The 19,573-nt window shown below is 42.3% G+C and overlaps 1 long non-coding RNA gene across 1 annotated transcript; it reads right to left on the bottom strand.

The window, feature by feature from the left end:
- Nucleotides 1-15,275: 15,275 nt before the first annotated feature.
- Nucleotides 15,276-17,049, bottom strand: LOC111840832 (uncharacterized). Its single transcript, XR_002837520.2, has 3 exons — nucleotides 16,714-17,049; nucleotides 16,436-16,588; nucleotides 15,276-16,197 (listed from the first exon to the last, which is right to left on the bottom strand). It is a non-coding gene; the product is annotated as an uncharacterized lncRNA (long non-coding RNA).
- Between the last annotated feature and the right edge of the window lie 2,524 nt (nucleotides 17,050-19,573).

Below are 19,573 nucleotides of genomic sequence, written 5' to 3'. Positions count from 1 at the left end.
ATAATCATTGGGTCAAAGATGCTCCACATAACAGCTGTATTATCTAGCTAACATAGACCACTGGCTTTGTCTCCTGTAGCTGAATGAGTAGAGCATTGGGCTAAAAATGCAAAAGCTGTGGGTTCAATTCCCAGAGAGCACACATAAATTGTTACCTTTACCATTCAGTTAAATCAGATTAATGAGTAAAATGTAAATAGATCTGAATGATGGTTTTAAAGAGCTGTGTCATAGGACTGACAATGTCTGTTAGATATAACTGTGCCTGTCTTCATAACCGGTCATTACTAAAAGGGGACTATGTGTGGCTCAGCAGATTAGGATTGTGCCTGTGATCAGAGGGTTGCAGGTTCAAATCCCATCATCTGAGAAGTGATTTCACTGTTGGACCCTTAACCCCCAAATGCTCAAGGGACTGGCTGACCCTGCTGTGTCAGAAATGTCACTTTGCATCTGCTGAAGTAAGCAATGTAAATGGAATTTCAATCCAACATAAACATCACTGAAGCCTTCACAGATGCAGGTTTGACATTAAACTCCTCAGAAAAATGTCACTCAAGGACACCAACCACTGCTTCAGTTTATTATTATTAATGTCATGGGGGGACACCTTGGAGACACACCCTGGGGAGCCCAGCTCCTCCACCCCTCCTTCTGGGAAAGCCCATCCGTCTGTGCCTCCTTCTCCTCCTCCACACTCTTCCCTGTATGTCAGTCTCATTTTTGCTACTCCCCACCTGCCTTCTTCCATCTCTCCATCTCTCACTCTTTCTCCTCTCTTTCTCCACCCCCCTCCACACACACACACATCCATCTCTATCTCTCTCTATTTTCCCTCTCCCTCACTCCCTCCCTCCCTCACTGAGAAAACAGTGTGATCTGTGTCACATAAGACCTCAGTACTGGGACTGGCTTACCAGTGAATTTCAATTAAGCTCACTTTTACTAATTTATCTCACTCTCCAATTTAGCCTCAAAAAAACCCATCACTGAGAAAAACATATTTCAAATATTTAAATGATATTATAGTTAATGGGAATGAAAATGTTAATAAAGAGCTATTTTAAAACTGTTTAATGAAGTTAGAATGTTAGTTCTGCAAATTTAACACTGATTACTAATAGTCAGGAGCTGCATTTGAAATGTGTTTGATTTGTTACGGTAATATGTGCCTCATCACATTTACAAATCTGAAATAAGTTCACTTAAATGGATCCAAGATCTCCCATTAAGTTTCTTCTGCTTGACAGGATTAGAAAGTGGGCCAACTTGGGGCAAACCAAGTGATAGACAGGGGGGTCACAGATTTTCTGCTCATCTGCTCAGTTTCATGCCTAATTTGTGTCATGATTGGTTTCTCCGTCACATGCCACCAAACACTGCAGGAGGACACTTTGTCTCCCCCCCCATCCCCCCCCCCGAACTGGCTCATCTTCCATACCTAGGACACCAGCTAGTGTGGAAGTTTAACTTGGAGTTGAAATGCAGTTCATTGTGTTAACTATGAATGCTGAAAGGCATATAAAGATTTAAGAACATAAGAACATAAGAAATTTACAAACGAGAGGAGGCCATTCGGCCCATCAAGCTCGTTTGGGGAGAACTTAACTAATAGCTCAGAGTTGTTAAAATCTTATCTAGCTCTGATTTAAAGGAACCCAGGGTTTTAGCTTCCACTACACTAGCAGGAAGACTATTCCATACTCTAACTACACGCTGTGTAAAGAAGTGCTTCCTCAAATTTGTTTTAAAATGTTCTCCCGCTAATTTCCACTTATGGCCACGAGTTCTAGTATTTAGACTAATATTGAAATAGTCATTTGGCTGAACAGCATCCAGGCCCGTTAGAATCTTATAGACCTGAATCACCTTTATTTCATGCTCCCCTCCAGACGATGTCTATTTCAGGGTAGGCCTGGTGTATTTCAGCAGGACAATGCAAAACCACATACTGCAGCTATTACAACAGCATGGCTTCGTCGGAGAAGAGTCCGGGTGCTGAATTGGCCAGCCTGCAGTCCAGATCTTTCACCTATAGAGAACATTTGGCGCATCATTAAACAAAAAATACGTCAAAGACGACCACAAACTCTTCAGCAGCTGAAAACCTGTATCAGGCAAGAATGGGACCAAATTCCAACACCAAAACTCCTGAAACTCATAACCTCGATGCCCAGACGTCTTCAAACTGTTTTGAAGAGAAGAGGAGATGCTACACCATGGTAAACATGCCCCTGTCCCAGCTATTTTGGAACCTGTAGCAGGCCTCAAACTTGAAATGAGCTCATTTAGTGGATAAAAGTGTACAATTTCCCAGTTTGTACATTTGCTATGTTATCTATGTTCTGTTGTGAATAAAATAATGGCTCATGTGGTCTTTTAGTTTTCATTTTATTAAAATTTAAAGAACTCAACTGGAATTCAGCTTGTAGAAGTTATCTAACAATAAAGTATGTCTAGGAAGTTGGTGATGTCATTGTGAGTTGCGTCAACAGAGCCAAACCAGTGCTGACAAATGCGATATGATTATTACACACGCCCACATGGCAATGCCGATGCTGAAACAATTTATCATTCAGCGCTTATGTACTTATGTATTAAATAGGGAAAAACATGCAGAAAGCAAATAAAATACAGGCTAAAAATATTGAATCAAGTGCTTACAGTGTGGTTCAAATTTTAAACATAATAATAAAATAAACGTAATTACAGGTAGAGTCAATGTCACTAAATGCATTGCTGCCTTGGTTCAATGTAGGGCTACAAGAATGATTCCTGGTCTTAGAGGAACGTCTTATGAGGTGAGGTTAGCTGAGCTGAATCTGTTCGGCCTCGAGCAAAGGAGGCCATGATCCAGGTCTATAAGATTCTAACAGGTCTGGATGCTGTTCAGCCAAATGGCTACTTCAATATTAGTTTAAATACTAGAACTCATGGCCATAGGTGGAAATTAGTGGGAGAACATTTTAAAATGAATTTGAGAAAACAATTCTTTACACAGCGTGTAGTTAGAGTATGGAATAGTCTTCCTGTTAGTGTAGCGCAAGCTAAAACCCTGGGTTCCTTTAATCCAGAGCTAGATAAGATTTTAACATCTCAGAGCTATTAGTTAAATTCTCCCCAAACGAGCTTGATGGGTCAAATGGCCTCCCCTCGTTTGTAAATTTCTTATGTTCATTGCAGCCTAATAGCTAATAGTTCTTCTATTTTTTTCCTGTACAACGACCATCATACAAGCATCATATTGTCACGCCATTGATATTTTTGCGTTTTTAATATTATTATTGCTGTTATATGACTGACACAATAAATTCATAATGTAATATGTAATATCATATTTAGAAATAATATTATGAAGTTTGTGAGTTTTTGCACGCGACCTGACGTGAGAGTTTAACCAATCACCTCTGGGACCACTGAATTTTGAACTGCAGTGGTTCAAACTAACATGGTTCAGCATATTAGTACCATGGTACTAACAAAGTACTATGGTTTTGGGAAACTGTAGAACTTCAGATATTAGTTAGTTTGAGCTAACATAGTACGATGCATCATTAATGCTAACTTCCGTCGTTGTATGGATAAGGAACCCCTGATTGGATTGTACCTCCTCCAATCAGATGGGGCACGTCTAGCTAATATGTCCCAAGCTCCACCCAATGGACCGATGGGGAAGGTGTTAAAATACTCCATTGTCCAAGATGAGGTGAAAGGTCGCCCATTTTATTTTATGATGACTATATTTATTCAGGAAATATGCACCAGGAAATGTCAGGCAAGAGGATTTGAGGGCAAGTCCAGGGGCAAAAAGTAAACTAATTACAGTATTGTGCCTTGATGGCACTATGGCAGTGAAAGGATGGACCAGATCAAATCCGGGGCCTTTGTTTCCGGTCTGGGTGTTTTTTGATTTTTAAACGGACCCAAGTACCACACACAGCAGTAGTAAATCCTTTAATTAGCCAGTCGCTACGGCTTAAAAAAACACACACAGAGTTTCCCCGAGAACAAAAGTAATTTCCGTCTTTGAATCAGGCCAAATCCGAGCTGCCCGCTCCTGCCTGGGCTCTTGGAGCCCGAGGACCCTTGGGGCGCTCAACGAGGGCCTTAAAAACATGGCCGATTTACATGCTAAATGGCGGCCTTCCGCCGCCACTGTTGTGCCTCGAGTGGGGCCAGCCGGCTCGGGGAGTCTGTCGAGGGGGTGCTCAGATCAGGGCTGTGTAAACAGCTCCTCTCCTGGGGGGGGGGCTGCGTGGGGTGGGGGACAGGTTGCAGGCAGAATGCTGTGTGGGGGCCAGTGGGACTGTTTACACTGCAGATAATTGATGGGAGGAATGCAGCTCGTTTGCTCAGGGGTGAAGGGGGGGGCTGGGCTGCTGGGCCGGGGGGGTGGGGGCACAGGTTCAACCAGTGGGGGCAGACCAGCAATTAACATCTACTTGATTTGTCCAACGCAGCCGGCTCTACTTAACCCTTTGTGGTGCAAATTGCAAAGGTTTTACCCAACAAGCTTCATTATCATCACTTATAAGATCTAAATATACTGCATAAAAAGGGAACTTCCTAAATGTTTTATTATTTTATTTTATTGTTTTATGATAGATTAGAAAATGCAGTGTATTGACACTGTGTGCATGACAAAGTTTCAGGAATTCAAATAAAGCATAGAATGATATCTAAAATGTACAGATATGTATTGTATCATAAACCTAGAGTTTCTTCCCTTAAAATAACATTTCACTGCGAATGCAGGGCTCAGAGAAGTGGATTCAGGTTGGCAAAGGTGCCCAATAAGCTAGAAGCCTGAATTTAATGATAACCGGGTCACTTAATTGCGAGGAATCTCCTGTAACACACAGATCAAGTCCTCAGCCCCTGCAATGGCTTGCAGACAGATAGCTAATCTACAGTCACAGCAATTCTGATCTGTCAATTTAATCAGGCCTCTTTTGCATAAAGCTAAGAGCAGACTGGCAGCGATTTAGGAATTAAGAGGGACTTGCCAGATTACCGTATATCATATGTCACGTTCTGTCGGTAAAGCCCAGGTGAAGCCTGGTCAGCTTAACCCCAGACATGTAACCCCATCCTGGCCCCAGTCAAAGGCCCTATCTGCTCATCGTCACTCCCTCTGTACAACGCTGCCTGTCTTTATGAGTGTAAATGGGCCATAACACAATCTAACACATCGGGCACTTTACAGAACCATGTGCCTTCATTAATTTATTGAGCTGATTACTCTCTGAAGCCTCTTAAGGCAATCATGTTTACATATGTTCAAGTCTTTATTTTTGAGGGCTATTTAGGCCTACTGTTAAAACAACAAACACGTCTTCCACATATATCTAACTTTCCAAATTCTTTTTCTGAAATGTTCTGGTTCAAGCTGGGATATGATAATATGAGTTTTGCCCATATTATATAACCATTATTATGTTATCAGACAGGAAATCTGTAATGTAACAATCAGGGTAAATATGTTCCTTAAAAGTAGAAGACAAGGACCTGAGGAATATGCCATTAATGTGACCTTAGACTGTTTTCCTGTCATGGCAAATTTTTGGCCTTCATTCTGCGGGCTAGAAAATTGGATTGATGGTTTATCAAGTCATTTCTGAAGCAGCTAATCCATCCTATAGTAGAAACTGTGGTATACTGTACATATACACTCACCTAAAGGATTATTAGGAACACCATACTAATACGGTGTTTGACCCCCTTTCGCCTTCAGAACTGCCTTAATTCTACGTGGCATTGATTCAACAAGGTGCTGAAAGCATTCTTTAGAAATGTTGGCCCATATTGATAGGATAGCATCTTGCAGTTGATGGAGATTTGTGGGATGCACATCCAGGGCACGAAGCTCCCGTTCCACCACATCCCAAACATGCTCTATTGGGTTGAGATCTGGTGACTGTGGGGGCCATTTTAGTACAGTGAACTCATTGTCATGTTCAAGAAACCAATTTGAAATGATTCGAGCTTTGTGACATGGTGCATTATCCTGCTGAAAGTAGCCATCAGAGGATGGGTACATGGTGGTCATAAAGGGATGGACATGGTCAGAAACAATGCTCAGGTAGGCCGTGGCATTTAAATGATGCCCAATTGGCAATAAGGGGCCTAAAGTGTGCCAAGAAAACATCCCCCACACCATTACACCACCACCACCAGCCTGCACAGTGGTAACAAGGCATGATGGATCCATGTTCTCATTCTGTTTACGCCAAATTCTGACTCTACCATTTGAATGTCTCAACAGAAATCGAGACTCATCAGACCAGGCAACATTTTTCCAGTCTTCAACTGTCCAATTTTGGTGAGCTCGTGCAAATTGTAGCCTCTTTTTCCTATTTGTAGTGGAGATGAGTGGTACCCGGTGGGGTCTTCTGCTGTTGTAGCCCATCCGCCTCAAGGTTGTGCGTGTTGTGGCTTCACAAATGCTTTGCTGCATACCTCGCTTGTAACGAGTGGTTATTTCAGTCAAAGTTGCTCTTCTATCAGCTTGAATCAGTCGGCCCATTCTCCTCTGACCTCTAGCATCAACAAGGCATTTTCGCCCACAGGACTGCCGCATACTGGATGTTTTTCCCTTTGCACACCATTCTTTGTAAACCCTAGAAATGGTTGTGCGTGAAAATCCCAGTAACTGAGCAGATTGTGAAATACTCAGACCGGCCCATCTGGCACCAACAACCATGCCACGCTCAAAATTGCTTAAATCACCTTTCTTTCCCATTCTGACATTCAGTTTGGAGTTCAGGAGATTGTCTTGACCAGGACCACACCCCTAAATGCATTGAAGCAACTGCCATGTGATTGGTTGATTAGATAATTGCATTAATGAAAAATTGAACAGGTGTTCCTAATAATCCTTTAGATGAGTGTATAAAGTATATATCATCGCTGACCAATGACAAACACGTATCTCCAAAATCCATCTCAGAATAGAGACAGATATTCTATTCTCTCTTAGTTAAATTTACTTTCTATTTTCTTTTTCATATTTATTTCCTATTAATAGTCTTTTAAGGTCACGGGCAGTCGTCTAAGCATTTCACTGCATGTCGTACTGTGTATGACTCTGTATGTGACAAATAAAAATTTGAATTTGAAATTTGAAGAATCAAAAAACACATTTACTCAGAACCTACTTTACAAAATAAACCTTAAACGATGTAATGAGACAGCCTTAGCGCCATAAATAGGAACCTATCTTTACACAGCTGTCAGTGAATGGTATAATAAATACCACTTACGTGGATTATTTACCCTTGATATTCACAATTAACAATGATGGTAGTTAGCTAGCTATCTAATTGTCAACATGAATTGTTAAAATTTGTGGTATAAAGTAATCCATACATACGACCATCACGAATACAAATGGTCACTTAGTACAAACAGACATACTAGTTAAATAGATTCATCTTTTCATTGGTCAATTAGATGTCAAATGCTATCAGAAGACAGTAGATGGGCATATTCCATCCCATGATCGTCAAAAAGTAGACATACCTGGTTTTCATTGGACTGTAATAATATGTAAACACGCTCTATGTTTTCGGTTTTAGTCATTGACATCGACTTGCCCTATTATGAATGCTGGATGAATATGGTTCATTTCACATCAGTACCTAACAGTGACAGAAAATTTAAAAACACCATCCACTAAACTACAGGTAGCCTTGTTTAGATACAGAAGCAACTAATGTTATAATTTGAATTGTTACTGTTCCTGTCAAACAATCTGACCTATCTCTGTGTTGGCCTTCATTTATTACAGTCATTGGGGTTCATTCAGCAAGAGCTCTCTACAAGTACAGCCTGGATGGAATTATGAGTATGAGTATCCGTGTATTGGAATCTCTGTATTATCCTGCATTCCAAATAGGTGGATTAAATTCTGTAATTTACTCAAGCATAGCTCAGCAAGGTTCATCACACATACACTTTTGTTGTTATTACTGTTCCGTTGGAAGGCTGTCACTCATAATTCTTAACCTTTTACACAGCGCCATGTTTTATGGGAGAGGTGCAGGTTAAGTGCTTAGCTCGGGGGCAGATGATGTGGTAGCACATGAAATATGCACCTCCATGTACAGCTCTTCAGTAACGCTGGAAGTAGGAGTGCTGAGGCTACGTCAGCACTTTTTAGCGCCCTAAGCTCAAAACGCCTTCTCGCACGTATGCAGATCTGTCCAAACATCATGGGGAGAACACGAAAAAGAACAGGCACGGTATCTTTCACTGGACCTGTTTCTGCCTTGGACACATCCTCTTGGTCCCAAGCACTGTCCCAGACTGTCTGGGTAATAGTCAAACAACTCTGAAAACTCCCAGAGTGTCACCAAAAGCAGTACTATGGCCATATTCTGTTTATCTGATGTATGCTAGCAAAAATTCCACAAGGATACAATTTTTAAAATGCTCCGCGATGAATGGGCTCTAGGAAAGAAGCCAGATGGAGTTACTAGATAATGAAATATACATGTATATTTAAGATGCTGTGTAGAAATTAATCAAATGTAAAAGATGAATGTTCTGTTTAATTATAGGGGATTGTTGCACATGTAGGATCTATACATCTTAGAAAGATATCCAAAACCCTCGAGTAAAAATACAACCATAGTTTGATATGCTTGAGATAATCACAAAGTTATAAGATGGAAGTCAATGCAACGCTGTGCCAACGTGAGTTAAGATGATTTTTTTTTTTTGCCCCGATTCATGTAATCCTGACAAACAGACAAAACAAAGACAAAGAGTTTATTCAGCTCCAGCCTAACAGGATAGCCTTGCATTACACACCTTAATTAAATTACAGGTGGTTGATCTTGTGCCTTTTAGTAACTGTCCTGCATTTTAATATGTACCAATTAGCAAACTTGCAAGCTCGTGTTTGCAAGGCCGCGTTGTCCCTCAGACTAACGGGATTTTCCCGACTGGACTGCCAATAGGAAAGAGATCCTCATATTTGTACAGACCCACAAACGTGAAAAAGGCAATTAAATGCAAATGGCTTATTAAGGGCCAGCCCCCTTAAAAATGGAACAATGCAGCCCTTCAATGGAAACAGATGTCTTCTTCTTTAACAGGGAAACATGTCAAAATGCACGTCTAGGCTTTCTTCCCAAAGCCGTCACGAGCCTCATAAGGGCCCTGTTCGGCAATTAAATGAAATTGACATTTATACTGGAGTGCTCGTCTCATGCCGATCGACTCACGTGGGATGCCTCTGTGACTGACATTTGCAAATTTTTTTGTAATATTTCAGTGAAGCTGGGATATTTATTTATTTACAAGCACCGTCAATATTCATGGTGACAACAAGCACAAAAAACTTAGGGAAGTCTTTCAAAATTTCCTCTAAGAAGAAAGTTCTTAGAAACAATGAAACAAACAAAATAAAAAAACTAAACTGAAAGTACAGAGGGAAAAAGTTTTGGAAACATAGTACTGCCTACTAATGCTAAAAATCAAGCACATACTATAGCATAATGTATCCTAAATTTTCAGAGATGTCCATTAATAAAAATGCACTTGATAATATCATTTCTAATTGTAGTTTTTAGAAACTTGCCTTCTGTTTGTTTGCAGTTTTTCATTTTCATAAATCATACTAACCTGTCATCCAGAGTCAGAAAACAGTGATTCCCCCCCCCCTCACCCCCCTCACCCCTGGTTAGTCCTTGCTTTCTGTCTATTGCTCCATCTGCTTAATGGATTCTGTAAATCAGTCCCTTTCTTAACTGTATCGGGTGTGCAGGGTGCAGATGGAGAAGCAGGATAGATACTGTGGACTGGAGCAGGAGAGGGTTTCAAACCCTAATGACATGAAGGGTTCCTAATGATATCAACTAATCCAAATTCAGTCCTTTAGCTACTAGGAACCTGTACAGCCTCTAATTAATATGACAGCTATTTCTTTGTTCAAAATAATATAAGCATTTAATGCAATATAATGAACAATATGCATTAAACATAACATATTGTATTTGAAATCAGTAATAAAACATATTTATTTGAAATTCCTGAATAAATGTCGATGAGACCTTCAGAGACATCACACTGGTGGCTAGTAATGTTAATGTGAAATGAAACGCACGTTAGACCTGTTTGCTGGTCTAATGCATTCGCAAGAGCTGCTAGCAATCCCTCACAGAGATAAGAGCTGATGCAAATGTGTTTTCCATTCCATTTTATGTTTCAGCTCAAGCCATTACACTTAGCTCAAGGTCAAACCTGAACTCCATATTAATGTCTCACAGGCACACGTTTCCAGTCACCTCTCTGTGGGCGGTGATTAGCGACACGCTAACGAATCGAGCCGGCAGCAATGACCCGGGGTAGTGGCTTTGCGTAAGTCCCAGAGCGACAGCACAAGGTCATCTTCACACATTCCAGGTGAATAATGCACAGATTTTCAATGCTTGACCTCAAAAGCCCCCATTTTAATAGGAAATACACTGAACAACACAGCCGCACTGCTATAATGTGTAGGCAGAAATGTGGTCTCACTCCAAAATGTTAGGGTTAAGCTCGTTGTTCTGACCCAAAAGCATAAGAGCTAACCTGCCTTTGATAGGCAACTCCCTTTGTTCAAGAAAAAATGGGGGTTTTACTCACTCCCACCCACCCCCCGAAAGAGAGACGCCTATGTTGGTGGTCTAGGCTCTGTGACATCACCAAAAAGTCCCATAATCTAAAGGGGCGTCACATATTCCTAACTAATTATGGGAGAAATTAGGCTCCTAAACACACAGTGGGTGGGATCGTTGCGAGCTGTCAATCACTACCCCTTGTAACTATATGGGAACCAATTAAGTAACCATTGGGAAGTGGTTTACAGCCACCAGTGAGGGACAGAGCACAATAACTCTGTCGGCTGAGTGTTTGAGAGCCACTCTTCTGCCGTCGCTATTTTTAAACGCCATGGCTACCAACTGAGATATAAGTTTTAATTTAACGGGAGAAAAAGCCCTGTAAACGGAATCAGATGGCAAATTGATGCCCAAAGTGAAGTGACAGGCCTTTCAAAAGTGTTCCGTGTTTAACAGCGTCCCTCATTCGCCAAACCGACATCTTACTCACATTTATTTAGATGCAATTTACAGCGTAATCACAACGTGAATATAACTGAACTCTTTAACATTAGTAGTTCGCATTTTCGCTCTTCTGCTTCAATTTTTCAGTACAATGCGGACGAACGGTAGCCTTTAAAGAAGCCCAAAACCAAAACGTGAAATTAAAGCGCACACTGTCCACAAACTGGTGAGTGTGTAAGATGACAAAGTCGGAAAGTTATATTTAGAAATAAGTGGATCTATTAAACCGCAGGATGGTGAGGCCACAGCTGGACTCGGAGAGCAACAACAAACCGTAACTTACTTTAGCAGCTGGGTCGAGGGAAAAGCTGGGAACGTTTGGTCGCATTTCGGATCTGACGGCATCACCGTTTACTGTAACCTCAGCTTCAGCGTTACTGAAAAAATAAATCTATATAAAGGTTACATGCCAACAAAAATATTTATAAAAGTATTATTCTTTTACTTTCATATATGCCGCCTAAAATAACCGTTGAATTTCCAGAAGGAGACTAGCACATAAATCATTGGTATAGGATAAATTCTTCCAGATTTAAAAGGGCTAGCAGTGGTTACAATGAAAGATAATGAAACTGTCACTGAAACTGTGACTTATTTAAGCGCCTTAAAATTGGTGAAGAAATATTCGGGGGGTTGAGATGCCTGATCCAGGACAGAAGGAGGGGGGGGGGGGGGCACAGCCAGCCGGGTAACAGTAAAGCTGTCCACCCCCATAGCAATCCACGTGTTACGTTTATTATACACCTATATGTGCACTTACATTTTATACCCCATCCCAGACTCTGAGGACGTTTTCCGGACGGTGTGATCCCGGTCTTCTGTGTAAAGACCGCGGGAGCAGCTGCAGGAAACCGTAGCTGCTTATTAACGTATTTAGGAAACGGGGGCTACTTTGGTGCCTTCGATAAAACCACATCATACCTCGCTGAGTGATAGCAGTTTTAGAATATTTCTTCTACAATGGTGCCCTCCCTATAGCGGCGTCCCTAAATCCCCGTGCACGTCGCCGAAGTCACACGCTGTCAAAAGCAGGAATTGGCAAACCCCGCTGATGGATGAATTGCCAAAACATGCAATTAATTATCTGCAAAGATATTTTGGACCTTTTCCCCAGCAAATTCCAAATACAGAGTACAATTCCTGTTTAAGAAGGTTTTGAACCGAGCCCTGTTTTTATTCACCTTCTGCCGTTTCACCACGCAAACGCCAAGAAGGGATCGAATAAACACCGGTCATCGATGTTTCAGAAGTTTGCAGTGAAATGTAGGCTACGTGTTTTAATGTCTAAGAGGGAAACATTGCACGTCATATATTTTAAGAGACTCCGGGAGTTTACCTAAGCCTCCGGCTAATTCTTTCTTGACAGATTTATTCACATTCGATTTGTGCCGCTGAGATTTCCAAATCCACGTGAAAAACCTGTCGTCTTTCAATTATTCAGGCCTATTTAATTTTTTCTTAAACATACATAGTAGGCCACTACATACTACACATTGGAATATTTTTCATCCAAACACTTATGTCTCTCTTAAATTACACATGCCAGTGGTTTTTAAAACGATAAGTAAAGTTGTAATCATTTTAACGTAGAAGGCCAGGTTTAAAAGGCTTCTGTTGTGGTCTGGCGCTGTGTTATTTCAAAGAGCATTTGAACTCCTTTGAATTGATCGTTTCTGATTTTGATTTTTTTTTCTTTTACACGTAAGGTTGATTTACTGTCTGCGACTTCCTACAGAACTTCACAGCCGGCTCGTCTGGCTGAATCAGCCTGCCGATCCCCGTGCCCCCCCAGGGGGCCGGCTGCATGTAATCTGTCGGAACACGTCGAGTTAAAACACGGAGCCTGGAGCCCGTCTCGCTGCTGCGGATCCTGTGTTTACTACTGCGGCGCGATCCGCTGAAAGCGCAGGATGTAGGAAGCAGACACCTCAGTGCGCGCGTCTGCAATTATCCGAGTCTCTATTCTCATCTTCAAAACGCACCCCCACCCCGTCGCCCTGTGTTTTCCACCGGCACGGGTGACTGGGAAAGCCAATTGACCAGTCATCTGTCCACAATTCCAAAACATCTGTTATGGCTTTTTTGCCATACATTTTACTCAATGGTATCTATATATTTTGAAACCTGTCGAACATTCGTTACCATTACATTTATCGTAATGCCACTTCTGTTTTTCTCTTCTGGTTTTATTGCCATCGCTATTACGGTTGCGCCAGCGTGGTCACGTGGCTCTGTAGCCTATTTTAAAGCTGTTCGTATTCCTAGCGATCAATTTACGAACTCAAAATCCCCGCCGTGTCCCATTGAAAGGCACCCATAATGATAAAAGAGTTAATTCCAAGCCTCATCACGTGCCTAACAGTGCAGATTAATTGCGGCGTGAGTTTACCCCCCGCGCCTGACTGTTCCATTACCTGCTTCCAATCTGCTGCCAAAACCACTTCCTCCAAACATGTCTGACATAATCCCATTCACCTCTTTGGAAGATGCCACACCCGGTGGGGTTGGGGGGAATTTCGGAGACACTGAGGCATCGGGGAGCGTGAAACGTGGATGCTGGGGGTCTGCTTCCCTCTAATTTTGCACAGGTCTCCCGGTGTCAGAAATACAATAGGCAGGGTTTTCATAAACACAGTTTAACTAAAGCTGGTATGAATGTCCCTTTCAGCTCGATTGCTTAATTATTATTAATCCACCGCAGTTTCTCTGTATAGCCGGTGATCCGTGTTTTCCTCATGGATCATAGCAGCAAAGATAAAGAATTGTTTTTTTGGGGTTGTGGCAAACCTACTTGGATGGATTATGTTGATGAATAGAATTTATTGATAGCTATGTAAAATATCCTGTGCACTCGATAAATGCTTATGGAACATGGGTGAATGAACATTTCAGATTTCAATACTTTTAGTGAAAAACTAACAAATGGCTGCCTTCTGTTACAGGCATGTGCTTCTGTAATTTTCCAACACCTGCAACACCTGTTTTTTTCCTTTTCTGATTATAGGAAGAATCCAAATTAATTTCTAAATTCCTAGCTCATTAACCCCTGAACTGAAATGAACTACATGTGTTTCCTACTCGTCTTACCACAGCCTGCCCCCCAAAACAGAGCTATGCACACACGCACACATACACACACACACACACACACATATATATATATATATACAGACATATATATATATATATATATATATATATATATATAATTTTTTTATTTTCTCTGGTTAATATGAAGGATTACTGGAGTTACATTTAACTAATTTATCTGACATGATGTGACTTACAGTAGAGGGAAGGGTGACAAGTCACATGTACTGCTTGGGACTTAAACCCATAGCTTTAAGAACAAAAATCCTCTAATTATAAAGCTACAGGGGTTACAGGAGGGTAATCAGAAGGTTGCCAGTTCAAATTTCAGGGCTGACAGAGTGATGTCACCACTGGGCCCCTGCACAAGGCTTCTTAGCCCTCAGTTGCTCCAGGGACTCGCTGATCCTACTTTCTCCAAAATGTGCATCACTTTGGATAAATCAGAAATATAAAAAGCCAGTTTCCACACGGAGGAGATAGATCCCAGCCACCTGGTAATGGGACTCTCCCCCAGGCCCGTCTAGCTGAGGTTGGCGATCCTGCTCTTACCTTAGCTGCGCATCAGCACCCCGGCACCCCCATGCGTTCCGAACGGCCAGCTGAGACAGAAACCCGACTCCCCAGGACCTGCTGAGGCCCGATTTTCCATCGTCCTCCTAGTGCCTCTGACTTGATCTGCTTTTCTCTTGCATTTCTGCTGAAAGGCACCGGTCGCTGAGAGCAGTCGTCCGGAGAGCTCACAGGGGACATATACGGTATGCGAACACTACAAGCAGCAATGCTGTAGCTGTAAAAACACAATAACGGCAAATGCTGCACTGCTATGACAGTGTGCTCCCGTCTAACCACAATGCAGAGACCTGCTACATTTATATAAACATCTACAGTGAGAACACCAGCAAGCTTCATTTATGTTCTGTATTACTAATTAAACATGAGGTCTGTTGATTTTGTGTTTCTTTCTGGATGGAGCAGCTTTAGGTGACATTTTTTTATAATCTGGCCAAAATCTGTTCAACTCCTTATGGATACTGAAATAGGTTTTTACTCTTATGTATGATTGCAAATGTCTCATTGTAAAACATTATTATAATAATTTTTAGATGTTAACATGATTGAAAGTAGAGTTTAATGTGTCATCCTGACTGTGTAAAGAAGATAAACCGGCTAAAATTACGCAGCCAACCATGCCATTGTATCTCTCACCACCTTTTCTCCTTTTTACTTTTCTGGTTTGTTTACCTGGGGTTACCTTGGGACCGTCTCTGCTCCCGTCCGCATTCGGACACGACAGCCGGCTGAATGCTCACCCCGGGGCACATCTGGCCCTCTGTTTTGGTGCGGCCTCTGCACGACTGGCCTCCGTGCTGCTATTTCATACATAGCTGACAGGTCAGGGGAGCACGTATAGGAAAAACAGCCCTCGGCTCGCAAGCCACGGGCTCCTAACACTGGTTTACACATTGTCCTGCCCGGTGATTAAGTGATGGCCATCAATCATCCCATTGCATTATGGGAATTCTGGTCAATCTGACACCAGTGTAGTGTGCTTCCGGAAAAATTCAAATGAAAAATTACAAAAAACAAATTAAAACTGCAAAAATAAAGATTTTCAGGGTTCGACACAGACACTTTAGTTTGTTGTTTTTGTCCTTACATTTTTCTGCAAAGTTTGTCCTAATACTTAATTCAGTGCCTTTTTAAACATTTGAGTAAGTGGAATGTGTCTGCACTGAATTCAGATGGGCAGGCTGGTGGTGTGGCTTTTTCCTTCAAGGATGGTTCGGCGTCCCTGAATTGATTTTTCCTTTTATGTTGGGTCCCCTCTCAAAACGCTGGCCTCCAAATGAAATGCTCATTTGAAGAAAACCCCGGCATGTTCCATCCTTTGCGAGATCGCCTCTGAAAGCCACTGAATTCAGCGAGCAGACGCCCCGGAATCCGCCATCTCCCAAAGGTTCGAGGAAGCATCAGTATTCTGTTGAAGTCACATCTGTCAATAAAACAGAAATGAATGGCATGATTATACAGCTGGTTAGCCCCAAGGCCGCCCTGCAGGACAAAAAAAAAGGCAAAAATAAATCAGAGCCATGGGCTTTTTAAGGATTTGGTTGTTTTACTATTTGTCAAACATTTTCAGCCAGCTGCCGAACAGCCTAAAAACATCAAAATTTTGCCAAGGGGTGCTGCTATTTGCAGGTGGGCTGAAAGGTAGCAGGGTATGGTCACACCTGTTACGAGGGTGGGGGCTTTAAAACCACTCACACCCGGCCCATCCCGATGACATGGACAGTGTGCAGGGCCCCCCGAGATTGACCGGATCTCCTCCAGCTGCACTCGTGGAGCTTCCACTGGCTTCAATAGGTCCACCTTCCATGCGTAGCCTGCAAAGAAAACAACATCAGCGTGACTGAATGTGTTTATTTAGACTGGCTGAATGGGGCAGACTTTGGAATTTTAGAGAGGGGTAAATTAAACAAAGGCGAGAGGCAAAATGTGTAAAGATTACCATTTACTCCCATTTTCCCTGAGAACAGACACCGGAAAAGTATTTTCAGTTAAGGTATAACCTAGAAGCGCAGTGAGCACGGAGGCAAAATGGGGCTGTGTTCAGGACACTATAAAAGTTCGACATCAGCAGGTTTGATTGGCTTGAAAAAGGGCAGGGTACTCGTAAAAACCAGGGCAGACCAAAATCTGACCGCTCCGTCTTCAGAACCCGACAGGCGTTCCGGTGTGGATCCGTTAAGCCAGAGGAGGTGGAAGGTACCCCTCTTCCTCCGCATCGTTTCTCAGTCTCCGGCCGTAAGAAAAACAACGGCAGGAACACGCGGCCCAACTCTCCCAGCACTACACCTCGACTTTTCCAGCAACCCCTCGTCCACTTTTTTCCCCTCTCTTTCCCTCCCTCTACTCCTCCTTCTTTTTTTCACATGCTTTTACAGTGAGGTAGACTGAAAGCTCTCTTTGTTACCACGGTCTACGGCGTCTGAATGGTGCCAAACAAAACCAAAGAGCGGCGAGCCCCTCGACCGGGACTGAATAGAATTCTTCCCCTGACTTCTCCTTGCCGGGCCACAATGCGGACCTACTCCTTTCTTGTCAGCCCGCACTAATGGATAAGACAATATTTGCAGGAATGAGTGGGATTTCATTTGCATTCAGACGGTTTGCAGCCCCTTTCACAGGAGATGGCTGTGCTCAGTTCAACTGTTCCGCGGGTCTAAGGAAGCAAGCATTCTGGGATTTTTCTTTGATTTTTTTTCTTCCCCCTCTTCTTTCAAACACCATTTGCTGGCCAGTGCTTGGTTTCCCTAATTTAAAACAAAAAGAAGACAGAAGGAGAGAAAGATGAGGAAGAGAAACAGGTGTGTGGAGCAGAGGCAGGATTGGAGACCGGAATTCCAAATGCAAGAAAAAACAATAACATGACTTAGATGTACAGATGCTTTAAAAAAAATGTATAAAAAAAGAAATCTGTTAACACCCTGTCTGACGCGGTACCGGGTGAACAATTCCGGTGTCATTTTTTAAACGCGGTTTTTAGTTTTTCTGTTTTGCAGAGTGTCAACAACTCATTAATGGTTTTAGCTGCTGAGATTTCCTCTAAAATAATGCTACATAATTCGGTTTTTTAAAAATCACAATAATTCTCAAGGCCCAAGTCCTGAAGAAAGATTTACATCTCTAACGAAAACTGTAATTTGTAGATATCATCCCCCATTACACTGTGACAGCCGTTCAATCAGAGAAATACATGAACTAGAATGATATCTTCCACTGGTTAGAGTGATCAGTTCTGACATTGCTATTAGCTGTCTCTTGACTTGACGATAGTGTGAATAATTATTTGACGGTGTTAGTTAAACTGGAACCCTTTCAAAAAGAAAACTAAAGACTATTCCTATACTACAGTCAAGGCCCAAAATGGCTCATTTTACAACATGACTGAATTAATCACAAATTTTGAAACTGAACCTTGGAGTCAAACCCGTTTCATTTGCTGTTACAGAAGCTCATTTTAATATCTGCCAGTTATCAGTAGTAATTGAAGACAAACAGGAGTAGTGGCCGTCTGGTCATTACATTAACGTTGAGGTAACATGACAGCTGGATAATGGAAAGGGAGGCTTAGACATTTCGGTAAATGTTTTTGCCAGCGAATCTAAACAGGGTTAGATAAGTTCTGCAATGCAGCCAACACACAAACAAACTTACAAACGCTTAACCTGTCTCTATATTACAAGTTCCATTTGAAACAGGTTAAATAATGTTGAATGTCTGAATTTCAGCCTTTGTGCTCTGGCTATACAAAATAAACCTGAAATACAACGACGAGCCGGGAGACACTTGGGGGTCATACTGTTAAAAAAGCGCATCCTTTGCAAAAACCTGGCTGGCGTCCCAGGAAGCTCACCAAAGAGCTATTCCAGCGAGTGGTGTACAGCGTGGCTTTGAACTTCGATTATGCCAAATCAGCCTACCGTCAAAGCCCACTCTGTGCACATGGTTTTTTTTTTTCCTGGGAGGGAATACTGTTTGTTTGCTCCCCTGGACGGAAAGCACAGAATTTTCCAGGGCCAGTAATGCGCCTCATTGATAATACATTTTTCATATTTCTAATAGAGAAGCCATATGATGTATAACCCCTCTTGTGTTTTTTTTTTTGTTCATTTTATTCCAGTGGGTGTTGTGTAGCTCAGCAGATTAGGACCCTATGCCTGTGAGGTCACCAGTTTAAATCCCTGGGTCAGCAGAGTGGCTTCACTGTTGGCCCCTCGAGCAGGGCCCCTAACCCCCACCTACCCCAAGGATTATCTGACCCTGGACTGCAGTTTAAAGCCTGTGGCTTTAAGTTCATGCACACAGATCCAAAGAATTGGGACAAGCTCATCCTTTATTGCCAGGCAGGCATCCAATCTTCCATCAAGTTTATCACATTACCCTCTTGCAAGCTGGGAGGGGTGTGGGGTCGATCATGTTTGATGCACCAGAAATCACCAGCCTGGGTCTGGGCTCAGACCAGACCCTAAGCTACAGTCCCTCTTGGGGTCCCCTGTGGAGCTGAGTTAACTCCTGCAGGGCTAGTATAGATCACAGCTACCTGCAGGAACTTCTGTATGTTATGTTGTATGTCTTGGTCTAAACCTGATAGCTCCAATCTCATAAAGCATTGTATAGACATCACACCATGCATGGTGGCTGGGTCTTACCCATACTGTGTTCTGGAAGAAGGGGGTTTGGGGAAAATGGAATAAGATGATAGACAAGGGATGGGATGGGGGGGACACAGAGAGTGTCACAGAGACTAGAAAAGCCTGTCGTGCAGATTCACAAACCCAATGGATTTGTTTGATTCAACCAGAAAG

The sequence above is a fragment of the Paramormyrops kingsleyae genome, chromosome 1 (genome assembly GCF_048594095.1).
Source record: "Paramormyrops kingsleyae isolate MSU_618 chromosome 1, PKINGS_0.4, whole genome shotgun sequence".
In the NCBI taxonomy this organism is placed as follows: Eukaryota; Metazoa; Chordata; class Actinopteri; order Osteoglossiformes; family Mormyridae; genus Paramormyrops; species Paramormyrops kingsleyae.
This window is presented reverse-complemented; position numbering and strand designations above follow the sequence as displayed.